At 40.1% G+C, this 13,734-nt stretch overlaps 1 long non-coding RNA gene across 1 annotated transcript; it reads right to left on the reverse strand.

Moving 5' to 3' along the window:
• Positions 1 to 3,211: 3,211 nt before the first annotated feature.
• LOC144578000 (uncharacterized) lies at positions 3,212 to 5,812 on the reverse strand. Its single transcript, XR_013522926.1, has 2 exons — positions 4,711 to 5,812; positions 3,212 to 3,724 (listed from the first exon to the last, which is right to left on the reverse strand). It is a non-coding gene; the product is annotated as an uncharacterized LOC144578000 (long non-coding RNA).
• Between the last annotated feature and the right edge of the window lie 7,922 nt (positions 5,813 to 13,734).

The raw sequence follows: 13,734 nt of genomic DNA on the forward strand, positions 1-13,734 counted from the left end.
GGAGAAAGAATAGCAGTATGTTCCAAAGGAAAGAGTAGCACCAAGGCCCTGATGGGAAAGAAAATGCATGGTCATTTCGGGGACCTGTGCAGAATTGCACAGCTTTAAAAGGAGTTGGAAGAACGGCAAGAGATGAGGCTGGAGAGCAGGGCAGGTGCCAAATTTTGAAGGGTTTCCTCCATCAAGCAAAAGAAATTAGACTTTTCCCAGAGTCCAACAGGGCACCACCGAAGGGTTTCGGCCAGAGAAAATTCCTGATTAGATCTGTATTTCAGAGCACTTGCTCTAGCGACCGTGTGAAGTGTGAATCAGAGGCATAAAATTGTGCAGATAGGAGTAGTTTTGAGAGGTTATGTGGACAAGGCATCTGAACTAAGAACATCAGTGAGGAAGGAACAAAGGAGATTGGTTTGAGTGGTGTTAAAAAATAATAATCAACTTTAAATCTCAATCTAAATAAAAAACAATAACTGACATTATTTTCTGAGTAGTTTCCATGTGCTGGGCCCAGTTTCAAGTGCCTTCTGGGCATTAACGTGGTTGTCATTCACAGCAACTATATGAGAGCAGATGAGGACACTGAAGTGCATGGTAAATGGAAAAGCTGCAATCAGGCTGAAGCATTTGATCCAGAGTGCACGTACATAACCACTTCCCATATGACCATGATTTCAACTAAAACTATGTCTGGAAATGCAAAGGGTCAGGCCAGAATCCCAGTGCCACAGGCTTTGTGCCCAACGAAGCCCTGATTAGTCAATAATCCCAGCTCACTTTCTCTTGGGTCAAATTAACTACAACACACAGCAGTTACATGATGAGACAAAGGAAAAACAGGAGGTTGAGAAAAGGAGAAAAAAGACTGACCATGATGTGATGTAGAGAAGGCCAAAGGTGTGGTCAAACAGGTGGAGAGATCCCCTGGAATTAAATCCTGCTCCAAACCTGATATAGGAGAAAAGTTAGCCACATGGGAAGATGATCTCAATGTGTTGTCAAGTAAAAATACATAGTTTACAAGGCAAGAGATGAGTGTGATCTCATTTTTTTTAAGAGAAAAAGGTGGGGAGCACTAATAGTGACTATCTCTGCACAGGGAATACATATTTTTTTTGAGATGGAGTCTTGCACTGTCACCCGGGCTGGAGTACAATAGCATGATCTTGGCTTACTGAAACCTCTGTCTCCCAAGTTTATGTGATTCTCCTGCCTCAGTCTCCCAAATAGCTGGGATTACAAGCACACACCACCACACTCGGTTCAATTTTTTGTATTTTTACTAGAGACAGGGTTTCACTATGTTGGCCAGACTGGTCTTGAACTCCTGACCTCATGATCTGCCGCCTCAGTCTCCCAAAGCATTGGGATTCCAGACTTCAGACACCACACCTGGCTTGGGAATAGATTTTTAAACTGCGTCTTCCCTTTGTTTATTGTTTTTCTAAAATGATGAATGTGTTATTTTAAAAAGGGAAAATAAAGACTGGCAGAAGGTCTGGGAAAAGAAAACTCAGACAGCCACTGAAGTCCTAGGGATAAGAGGAAGAATGCCCTGGGGGTGAACAGCTGACATCAGAGAGGATGAGGCTGTTGCAATTAAATAACATGAGAATCAAGAGAAAGGGAAGAGTGAAGACCCAGGAGTATATTATCAGTAAGGACTGTACCAACTCAGCCATGTGCAACGGGGGGATCAAGGGGAGGGATTTCCACCTAAGAATTTATCAAGGAAGAAATTGGTTTGATGATAATACAAAATTGAGGAGAAAAATTCAAGGACAAAGTCTGTGACGTAAAGAAACTAGTTCTTTAGGGAATGGTGGTTTCAGAAGACATACTCATTGGAAAAGATAAGACATGCCAAAACAGGTGTTAAGACCTGTGTATTGGTCCATTCTCACACTGCTGTAAAGAACTCCCTGAGACTGGGGAATTTATAAAGAAAATAGCCTTAGTTGACTCATAGTTCTGCAGGGTGTACAGGAGGCATGGCTGGGGAGGCCTCAGGAAACTTACAATCACTGTAGAAGGTGAAGAGGAAGCTAGCACAATTTTTACACGGTGGCATGAGAGAAAGAGCCAAAGGGGAAGTGCTGCGCACTTTCAAACAACCAGATCTTGTGAGAACTCTATCAGAATGGCAAGGGGGAAGTCTACCCCCATGATTCAATCACCTCCCGCCAGGCCCCTCCTTCAACGTGTGGGGATTACAGTTTGACATGGAGCTTGGGTGAGGACACAGAGCCAACTCATAATGACCTGGATTCAGATAAAAGCAAAACAAAACACCAAATGGGCATGTCTACTTGAAAAAATAAAATTTACACTGGTGACTGACATGGCAGGTTTCCAAAACCTTTCCACTAAAAATTATGCATTTTTATCTCCTTCTGAAAGTCATGTTTCTCCCAAGTACTAATTAGCTCATTAACAACTATCCTCAACCTGGGTGTCCTTTTATTCCCCTCTCAAAGGTAAACTTCAGCAACCCAGTCCTGAATAGTTTCTGCAGTGATGCTCTGAGATAACTTATGGAGCTGTTGGTCTTAGAAGCCGCCTTGAAAGAAAGGAGATGAAAGAAGACAGGCACAAATTAAGGGGCAACATCACAACTTAAAATCTACTGAAGTATAATATTTATCCTAATTTAAAAATAATACTAAAAAGTGATATTTGGCTCAGAATTTTTCTTCTACTAAGTCCAAAAGCCCATTGGTGCACATTTAGTATATTCCTCTGCCTTCAAGAATAACTGTAACTGTTCAACCTCAGACCAAAAAGAACTTGATATAAAGCAAGTAACCAACTGCCCTGTTCTGGAGGTAGGGAGTTCATGGCCATATTCTTTCCTCTGTCATTAAGCATACACATTGGAAATTATCATCAGATTGTACAGATCTTCTTCTTCTCCTTCTCCTCCTCCTCCTTCTTCTTCTTTTCCCTCCCTCTCCCTCTTCCTCTCTCTCTCCCCCTCTCCCTCTCCCTCTGTCTCTCTCTCCCTCTCCATCTTCTTCTCCTTCTCCTCCTTTTTCTTCTCCTCCTCCTTCTTCTTTCTCTCCCTCTTCCTCTCTCTCTCCCCCTCTCCCTCTCCCTCTTTCTCTCTCTCTCCCCCTCTCCCTCTGTCTCTCTCTCTCCCTCTCCATCTTCCTCTCCTTCTCCTTCTCCTTCTTCTTCTTCTTCTCCTCCTCCTTCTTTTCTCTCCCTCTCCCTCTTCTTCTCCCTCTTCCTCTCCCTCTTCCTCTTCCTCTTTCATCTCCTTCTCCCTCTGTCTCTCCCTCTCCACCTTCCTCTTCTTTTCCTTCTCCTTCTTCTTCTTTTTCTCCTTCTCCTCCTCCTCCTTTTCTCTCCCTCTCCCTCTTCCTCTCCATCTCTCTCTCCCTCTCCATCTCTCCCTCTCCCTCTCCATCTTCCTCTCCTTCTCCTTCTCCTTCTTTTTCTTCTCTTCCTCCTCCTCCTTCTTCTTCAACATTGTCATTGTCATCATCATCATCATCATCATGGCTAACACCTAGCATGTACTATGTATCAGGGACTTTGTTGACATTAACTCATTTTATCTTCAAAAGAACTCTATGAGATCAGTACTATTATTTCCTTATTACAGATACAACAATTAATGCACAGAAATGAATCAACTTACCTAAAAACATGTCGCTGATGAGTGTCAGAACCAGGATTCAGACTCAGGCGGTCTGGTTCGGAGTCCATGCTCTTAGCCATCAAACTATTAAGAACAGGTATAATGAACATCTACCCATCTAAAGGATGCAAATTCTATCTTGTATGCAAAGAGTTTTCCATCAAAATGATATTTCAAACTCAAGGATAGCATTTAACTTCACTACCATCATTTAGGCTCAAAAGGCAAGAGTGCATCTCCTATTCTAACTAGTCAGAAGTGATTCCAAATTGATGACACTTGGAGGTGGAGGCAATACAAGGGAAATTACATTTAGCAGCAGAACAGTTATTTGTATAAGCAGGCTTCAATGTACTTTGGAGAAACTGTAACTTTTGCTGAAATTGACAATAAAAGAGTTTTGAAAGAATGTATGGTCCGCATGCACTAATAACAATTGCATGGGTGTTATATTTCATTCATTTCTCCAGATGCTTATGTAAAAGACACTGAGCCAATGAAAAAGCTGTTTACTGCCTTTTTGTTGTTCTTTCTGCATATGATAAAAGTATCCAAGCTCCAACGGTGCCCAAAAGGAAGAAGAAAGCAAGGAATCTCTGTAATGAAGTGTAAGAAGCTAATTCCTTCTTGTACCAACCTGCGTTTCTTTAGGCTATTTCCCTGGCTGGTAGTTTCCCAAAGATAGAGCGTCAGCTCTTGCCTTGGCCTCAGTAATTTGGCATTTTAACATGTTTTTTCTATGATGCCTTATTGGAGTCATCTTATGATCTACTCCATACACCAGGTCTATCCTGATGTACAGTAACACAGAAATATAGAGTTTCTATTAGAAACACACTACAAAATTCAGTTGTGCTGTTACATATTATCTTCTCTGCATTACAACCAATATTTTAAGTAATTACTAAGTTATATGTGAATTCAGCTCCATCCAACTCTTGAGTGAATGATGTATAGATTCTAAAGCTGTTAAGGAGAGCAAATGTGAAGCCTCTGTGAGGATTATGCTTGAGGGAGTATTATTATCAAGCTCTTAAATGGAAGAAATTTAATTTTATTGCTAGCATCACCTTTCCTAGACCTCAACAAAGTTTTCTGGAAGTCTCTAATGGCATTTCCAGGGACCAAAGAGCTGTTCAGCATCACTGAGGAGACGTATGTGGTGAACAGAAGAGAGGACGCCACAGGAGCAACTGCTATGAAAGAAACACCACAGTAGTAGCAATGACATATTTTTGTGTCCTAAATTAATAGCAAACTAACTCTAGAGGAGATGCAGCAGCTTCAAATTGAGACTAGGAGATGAACAGGTCAAATTATACACTGGTATAATCCCCAAATGTCATAATATCCGAACAAGAAAAGAACAGAAAAAACAAATTTACACCTCCAAGCATGTAATTTTCTCTTTTCAAAATACAAACATGACCCTATTAATCCAAATCACACCAACAATTTGTGACATTTTTCTCATTTGAAAGATTAATATTCAAGCATGCAACTTAATTTCTAACCCTGAGTTCAAAAATTTATGAATTCGCCCTTGCAAGGTTCAAGAAGCCTGGGTCCTCTGAAGCCAGAAACACAATGCAGGATAATTTTGGATTCATGAGTCATCTTACCTTATTATAAATTCTCCAAGGATAGTTGGTCAAACCTGACTTCCGCCAGATTCACACCCAGATACAAAGGTGCATAAACTTGGGAGTTATCCTACATGCAAGTACTGATCCAGTTGTCCATCTTTTATTTGTCTTATTCTACATAATTTGAATATCTCGGTCATATAAACATTTGGCTCCTACTATGTGCTGAATGCTCCATGATCTCTGGAAATATCAAGATAAATGTCTTTATTTAGTCATATATTCTCATTAGGTCTTCCTGGCATATGTTTGAGATTATGAAGACAAAACCATAAATCCAGTTAAATCTCATTCCTATAATGCTGAACTCATTAATTGAATGCCCTAATTCAAGAAAATAACTAGTCATAGACCATCCTAATTACACCATCATTGGTAAAGCAATCATCATAAATATCAAGAAAATGATAACAGTTAACTTTTAATTATCCACACTAATGAAGGGGAACAGTGGCATGGTTAATCCAAAATAGTTTACAAACCAATAATAATTTCTATTAGGATTTGGAATTCATTATGTGACTTTCTTCCCAGAAGATTTACCTTCTGATTATATTTTTCATGATGAATATTCAAACAAGAAACTTAATTTCTATCTTACAGTTTTAAAATGTATAAACTTCTGCCTGCATCTCAGGCTTGAATAACTAAAATGTAATGTCTTTTACTAAAGTTGATGACACCACCATAACTTTCCATGGATGATGAGTTATAATTAAGTCCTAATGCCAAGCTTTCCCAGGAAAGAAAAGCACAAAGATTCAGCTAACAATTTCTAAGCTCTTCCTCTCTCATCCTTTTAACCCATTCTATTGAACTCTGTATTACTCATCCATGAGTATCTGTATTAGTCAGCTGTTCCTGTAATAACAGTGAGTAACAAACTACCTTGAAACCCAATGACTTTCAAAACAAGCATTCATTTCTTCCTCACAGATATTCAAATTGGCTGAACTCGGATCAAACTCATGATTTGGTTCATGCCCCCTCCTGGTGTGTCCCTGATTGCCTTAGACAAGTGGCCCCAGTGAAACACAGGAGCATAAGAAGACAAGATGACAAGAAAAGCAATTTATGTATATTTAAGGCCTCTGCTTACATCATGTCTGTTCACATTCCAGTGGCTAGGGAAGTCACATTGCCAAGTTCGAAGTCAGTAGGGCCAAAGAAGTATACTCCACATCAAGGAGGAAAAGATGAAGATAAATTTTTACTGAAAACAATCTAATCTATCATTTAATATTCATTAGGCTCTCTGGTAGATTTTGGAAGTACTAGGATTAATAAGTTCTATCCTCAAGGAACTCACATTTGGCGTGGGTGGGTGGATGGTACTAAAAAGATAATGTTAAAAAAACACTAAATAAGGAAGCACCCAGGATACCATGTGAGTAGGAAGTGGCAAACCAGAGAATCTAATATAATACTTCTTGAGCTTAGGGAATCAGCAAAGGCTTTATATCTGAGCATCTGAGGAGGATCTTGAAGATAAATATGAGTTTCCAGGTGAAAATATAAGCCATAAATGACAGGGCATACAGTGTAACTAAAGCCTAGTATATGTGAGAGTGGCTGAGGACACATTTTATTTGACAGTTCTTTGAGTAAGTCAGCCCTGGTTTAGCAAAGTAATATTTGGATGACAGAGAAAATATTCTAATGTTATTGAGTGCACCTGAGGTGGCAGACTTTTGGGCTTATCTATCCCAGAACCATCATAAGCAAGGAAGTAGCTATTAATTTTCATTTCCAGAGATGCAGAAATGGGGACTCAACAAGGGGAAGTGACTTGCTCAAGGCCGCATGAGTAGTGAACGAGGCTTGAAATACACTTCCATCTGTGGTCTTTTTCACTAGGCTCTATTGTAAGTATCCTGGGAATTCTGGCTACTTCATTAGTCCTATGAGCTAAGTTCAGGCTACAAAATGTATAGCCTTCTAGACTATACTAACAAGTTCAGAATTTATGAAAAGCATTAAGGTAGGTCTCAAATAGGGGGACAAGAGACATCACGGGAACTTGACTTTGAAAAGACATCCAGTGGAAGAGTGGAGATGAGACTGGAGAGACTGAGAGGTACTAGAAGCAGGAAGTTCAGGTAAGGGGCTATGACAATAGGTCAGTATACAATCAAGCCCTGAACCAGGACAGCACAGAAGCAAGGAAGGAAGGAAAGTTGACTTGCAAAACATTTTGGATGTGCAATCAGAAAACTATTTGATAAAAAAGAAGGAGTCTTGAATTCCTCTGTTTTCCAAGCTTATGCAACTAGTTAAAAGCTTATTTCCTCTTTTCACTTTCCAGACCACTCTACGCTAGTTTCTCCTTTTCATATCTCCCCCAGAGACAATGAATTCTGCCTCCTAGCCTAATTGAAAGTCGGAGGGCAGCAGAACAGAAGAGTGGTTGAGGCAAAGGAAGAGTCATTTGATGAGAAAAGATTGATACATTCCTTTCCATAATTAGTGGAACACAGGTGAATAGATTTAGCAGGTTCTTTATCGAGTGCCTTTAATCACCTAACTCAAATCAATACTTCTTTAGGGGAACATAAATTAATTCTATGAACAAACAGCTAATGCCTAAGGAGAGATGCCTGTAGTTTACACACTCCCGCTTCCCTGTCATGGGGGGTGGAGATGAAAGAAAGGCAAGCATGAACCCAGAGGCAGAATCTTCACTTGGAGATGCACAGGGTCAGGAGCAGATGCTCCTTAGTATACTGACATTTCGTGTATTTTCTGAACATTATCTGGATTGACACCAGTGGACAGTTACCCATGGATGATTCAGCCCCGCCCCGGTCACAAGCACTAGGGCCTAGGTAGGACGGCTCTGCAGTTTTTCTGTTCTGAGCCCTTCTCATCTTTCCATATCCACCATTAGAAGTATTGGGAGAGGTTCCCAGGATGGCAGACTAGCTCCCAGAAATCTCAGGCTATTTCCAATTGAGCCTAATGGAAAAGACTAGAGCTGGAACTGTATTTCAAGCCTCATTTACTAGTCGTGAGAGCTTGGGCAAGTCATTTCCCCTTGGTAGTCCCCATTTCTGCATCTGTGCAAATGAAAATTAATAGCTACTTCCCTGGTTATAATGGTTCTGGAATAGACAACCCCAAAGGTCTGCAACCTCAGGTGTACTCTATAATATTAGAATATTTTCTCCCTTTATCCTTGCTAAGCCAGGGCTCAGAGAACTGTCAAATAAAATTGCCCACAACACTTTTCCAAGTGGAAAGTCTGCAGAAACATTGTGTGGCTTATGCAGTAAGAACTAGCATAATACCTACTTCCTGTCTTCAATCTTCCTCCTGCTATTTCCTCTGACCAAAGGAGCCAGACCAAAATTTCGAATAGTAGCCATCCATGCTGAGAGCAAGGCCAAGGGTTAACACAGGCCTTTTTAAATGATCCCAATTGTTGTTCTAAATAATGGTAGCTATTGTCGTATTATTAACAAAGACTATTCCACCAAACTGGTATGTTTATGTCTTGTTTAAATGTGAGGCAAAGAGGTCAAAGCATGAAGGACAAGACTAGGTTTCTCTTTTCAGAATGACCTCAGGGCAATTTCTAAGAGATTCAACCAACAAAGGAAATAGACATGCAGCTTCTTCTTGCTTCTGGCCCCTTTCTCCAGATCGGACTTCATTCCTCCAGCCTATAATCCTCCCCTACTTGGAGAATTAATATGCAAATGTACTAATTATATGGCCAAGAATTTTGCAGGTCTTACTTGGAGTGATAAATTATTTCCCAGGTCTCTGCCTTCCTCAGTAAGGGGTCTAGAAACCTCAACTTCAGAATAGTCATAGAAACCATTAGTGTCACTAAATTAACCAGCCCTCAGAATTAGCCAAGAGAAAGTGTATATTGATCTGATTTAGCGACGTGAGAAGAGAAGCACTTTTATGATTAACCTTTTCAAAGTCCTCTTAGGTTACCCATACTCTCGGTTGATGGAAAGATTACTGAAAAATAATTAAAATGTCCCTAGAACCACAGAGTCTTTGTACCATTATTTCCCCTAAAATAATAAAATTACTTATACATTCAACTGTAAGCCTCCTTTAAAGTTACTCATGGCAAACATACCTATATGAATATAGAAACATAAAGTAATGATTTCTATGTCTTAGAAAATTCACAATTTAATAAAGTTATGATTATCATTTTTACATCATGCCAAAGTTAATAGAGTGCTTTTTATATGCAGTATTTGATTAAAATGTTCACAACTATGAGAGATTGGTAGTACCTTTATACCCAATTTACAGGTATGTATACATATAAGACAAAGAGAATGAGGCAGGGCATGGTGGCTCATGCCTGTAATCCCAGCACTTTGGGAGGCCGAGATGGGCAGATCATTTGAGCCCGGGAATTTGAGACCAGCCTGGTCAACATGGCAAAATCCAGTCTCCACCGAAACTACAAAAATAATTAGCTGGGCAGGGTGTCGCACACCTGTATTCCCAGCTACTCGGGAGGATTACTTGAGCCTGGGAAGGCTGCAGTGAGCTGAGATGGAACCACTGCACTCCAGCCTGGATGACAGACTGAGACTGCTGTCTCAAAAACAAAAAAAGAAAGAAGGAACGGAGGGAGGAAGGAAGGAAGGAGAGAAAGAAAGAAAAGATAACTAAAACAATTTGCACAGACACACACACACACACAACCAGTGTATAGTGTCTTTAATATCTGATAAATTCACAGAGCCTCAGTATATTCATCCAAAAATAGGAGCATTAAAACCCATCTCAAATGAAATGAGCTCCTGTCTCTCAGCACTTGCCAGGGCCTGTCGTGAGGTTGCATTCTTTAAGTGACAGCTGAACAATCAAGCAGCATTATTCACCTGGAAAGGGGCCTCATAGAAACGATGCAATTTTTCTTTCCAGTGAAGTTATTGATTTCCTTTAAGGAGACTCTCAGCAGGATAAATGACCCTTCATTATTTCCCTGGCATACTCCTGGCACTTTGGGGGTTTCAAACAAATTTGACTTACCACATCTGTGAGACCCAAAGGTCGATAGACATTGCTTCATAATGGCAGAAAATTATCACATCGATAAAAACTGACCATTGTTCACATACTGAATTCCTCCAAAGAATATTACCTGGAGCATTCTGGAATGGAGAAGGCAGGGCTGATTAAGATCAACCACCTTTATGCAGAAGGCCTTGAGTACATACCAAGCCAGCTGCAGTCAGAGAATAAACCACAATGGAAAGAAGCAACTTATTTTCTGCCTCTAGACATCAATTAGTGACATCAGTTCTGAAAGATTGCCTTAAAATCCATAGTTATTTCACCTTTCTTTTAAGATACTTTGGTAGCTCCCCAATTCTCATAAGCTAAAATCTGCCCTTACTTACCTGCCTGCAACCTCATCCCTTGCCAATCTTCCCCTGCATCCACACTTATACTTCCGCTCCACCAAATCTCACTTTCAACTCCTCACATCCCTCTTAGACACAAGACATTTTACACATCATTTTGGGACAACCATTTTACCATCAGTCATCTTGACTACATCTCCACACACTTTGATATTCCATTTCCATCCCCACTTTACTTTCCACAAGATGATTGTATTTTTTCCTCATCTTCTAACCATATCAAATCAACAACCAAACCAGAAAAAGACTTTTTAGTGATCAATTTTTCCATGCCCTGGTTTAGGTCATAACCAATTTCCCATCAATTCTGACATCAATGGAGCTTGCTATTCCACTTTACGAGGACAGTGAGTCCTGCATTTGAGAATGCCTGCAGTGTCTGAGATCCCGCATTCAAATGATCCTTCTACTTCAGTTCACTTTGAAAACAGTGTAAGAACCAAGAGCAGCTAAGCATGAACTGAGAATCCCGATCAAGATGAAAAGAATTATCTTACTGGTTGGTTTCAGCATTGTAGGAGGTATTCCTCTGCCATGTGTTGCATTCATTTCAACCTAGGACAGTGTTAATAATGAGCTCAGGGGACAAACTACCTGGGTGTGAATTGCGGCTCTGCCACTTATAAGATGTGTGATCTGGGTCCCATTATTTCACTTCTTTGTGTCTGTTTCCTCCTTTGTGCAATGAAGATGATAATAATACCTAACTCATAAAGCTATTGAGAGGGTTGAGTTAGTAATTGTGAATACACACACATGCATACATATTCCCAGAAAAGGACTGACACATATAAACACTATATAGATGTTTATTAAATAAAATAAATACAATATTATATGGTTATGTTGCAGGTAGCAGAAAACGCCTTACAACAGCTATCAAAATCTGAAACTTTGGAGGTTAATTTGTTATTACAACAAAGTATCATCTGCTATTGCCAAAAGGCTTTCCAATTTCTTCTTTGGCTCAAAAATGGAAAGAAGTACCACTAACCTTCACCAAATATTACTGACAAAGTCAGAAATACTTTTCTCAGGGAGAAAAACTGCACAAAAGCTGACAATTGTGAAGTGTGAAAACACACATCAAAATATCCTTTATCCAGTTACATTCCATTTCCCAGAGAGCAAGTTTGAACCAGAAAACAACATCACCATGGACCACCTTTGATAACTGGGGTTTAAATACCTCTTTCATCATAAATGAAATCTTATTTATAAGGGAATTACTAACTACTATCAACAGTGAAAAACCACACAGAAAAACCACAAGGCTGTACCACAGAGAATTTTAAAATAGTTGCCCATGAGAGTAAGAGAAACGAGGCTAACAAAGTCTGCAACTTCATAAACTTACACTAATATATGCAAGAGGCAAAGGGTTTCTAGTGCTGGCCAAGCCTTGCTGGACATAAGAGGGATGACAAACTGACCTGGAATGATGCAGGGGAAGAGAATGCACGGATTTACTTATTTGAAACCCATTGATCTAATACCTATTGTCTTTGAGAAGGTGGATAATATATTTGCCTTATCTGAGTCTCAGTTTTAACAACAGTAAAATGGAGATAAGGCCTTCCTTCGCTGGATATGTTGGCATATGACTGCAGAGACTTTACATGATGCCTGGTACACAGAAGACACACAATTCTCTACTCCACCTTTTCTATACAACATAAGTAATAAATTATTTCCCAAATCTGTGGAGGAAAATTACATCAGTTATGTGATCATTATCACCAAATGGAAATTATATATATTCAATGTCTTGCATCCTCAAGTTTTTTCCAATACATACTAGTAAATGTTCTTATTGCAAATGGCAGAAACTGATTTTTAAGCACTTGGGAATATATTGGAAGAGTTTCAGGAAGAATTCGGGGATTCAGAAAAGGAATCTATGGAAGGCTCTAAGATCCAGGCCTAAAAACCAGGCAGGAGCTAGAAATGCTGTAGAGCTTGAGAGCAGGATTGCCCAGCAAGAGTTACACAGCAGACACAAGCTGGTCCACAGGACACATTTGCCACCAACCTGAATCTGAACTCCAAATCTCCCTCTCTGTAGGCTGCTCATTCAGGGCTTGATATACAGGATTTAACAGTGTTGCAGAACTTTCTCTTTAGTCCAGCTAAAACTGGATTCTTGTCACATGAACAGGAACAATTAGGCTTACAGACATAGAGAAGGGTGAGGAGCAAAATTTACTAGGCAAAAAGGAAAAAGGAAAAACATCGGCAAAGTGAGATGGAGTCCTGCTAACAGGCCCTCCATGCACAGATTGAATCCCAGGTCCGGACACAGGAACTGAAGAAGCCAAACTCTTCCCCCCATGCAAATACCACAAACATCCCAAGGCTCCACCCAGTCCTCCCAGTGTACAGATGGGCATCATTCAGAGAGAATCAGTTGGGAAAGGGTGGGTTTCATCCGGGACCAGCAGTCTGATTTGTCAGCCTTCAGGCTGTTTTAGGCTTGAAGGTGGGGTTTGCCAGGGACTCTTGGCTGTCTCCTGTCTCTATCAACAGCACCTAGACCACATGCCTGCCCCTGGCTGTCCCAGGGCATGCTTTGAAGAAGGATCTGGCATCCTTTGCTTCCAAAGAGAGGACAGTGAGAAGCAATCTCAGCAATAACCCTCCTGTCAATACAATGGACAATTTCCTAGAGGGAGATGGAGGTACTAACAGGCAGGTATGGCTAGAAGGTAATAGATAATATCTTCTCAACACATACATATTGAGAAGAAGGGAAGATGAATGGACTGCATAGTTCTCCCCAGTTCTGAAACAGGCTCCAGTGTACCTCTGTCATTCATTCAACAAGTACTTATTGACTGTAATTCTCATTCACTGAGGTCAAAGGTTTATGGATGATTTCTGCCCTCAAAGAGATAAACAAATATAGGTAATTTTCTTAGGTATTAAATAATAGTAAGCACATGTCTGGGCACCTAATCCAGTCTTGGAAGAGAGATAGATAGACAAGATGAGCTTGAAGCTGAAACACAAAGTAAAAAAAAAGTAATACATTTCCCCTTTTGCC

Source organism: Callithrix jacchus, chromosome 10, assembly GCF_049354715.1.
Source record: "Callithrix jacchus isolate 240 chromosome 10, calJac240_pri, whole genome shotgun sequence".
Classification (NCBI taxonomy): Eukaryota; Metazoa; Chordata; class Mammalia; order Primates; family Cebidae; genus Callithrix; species Callithrix jacchus.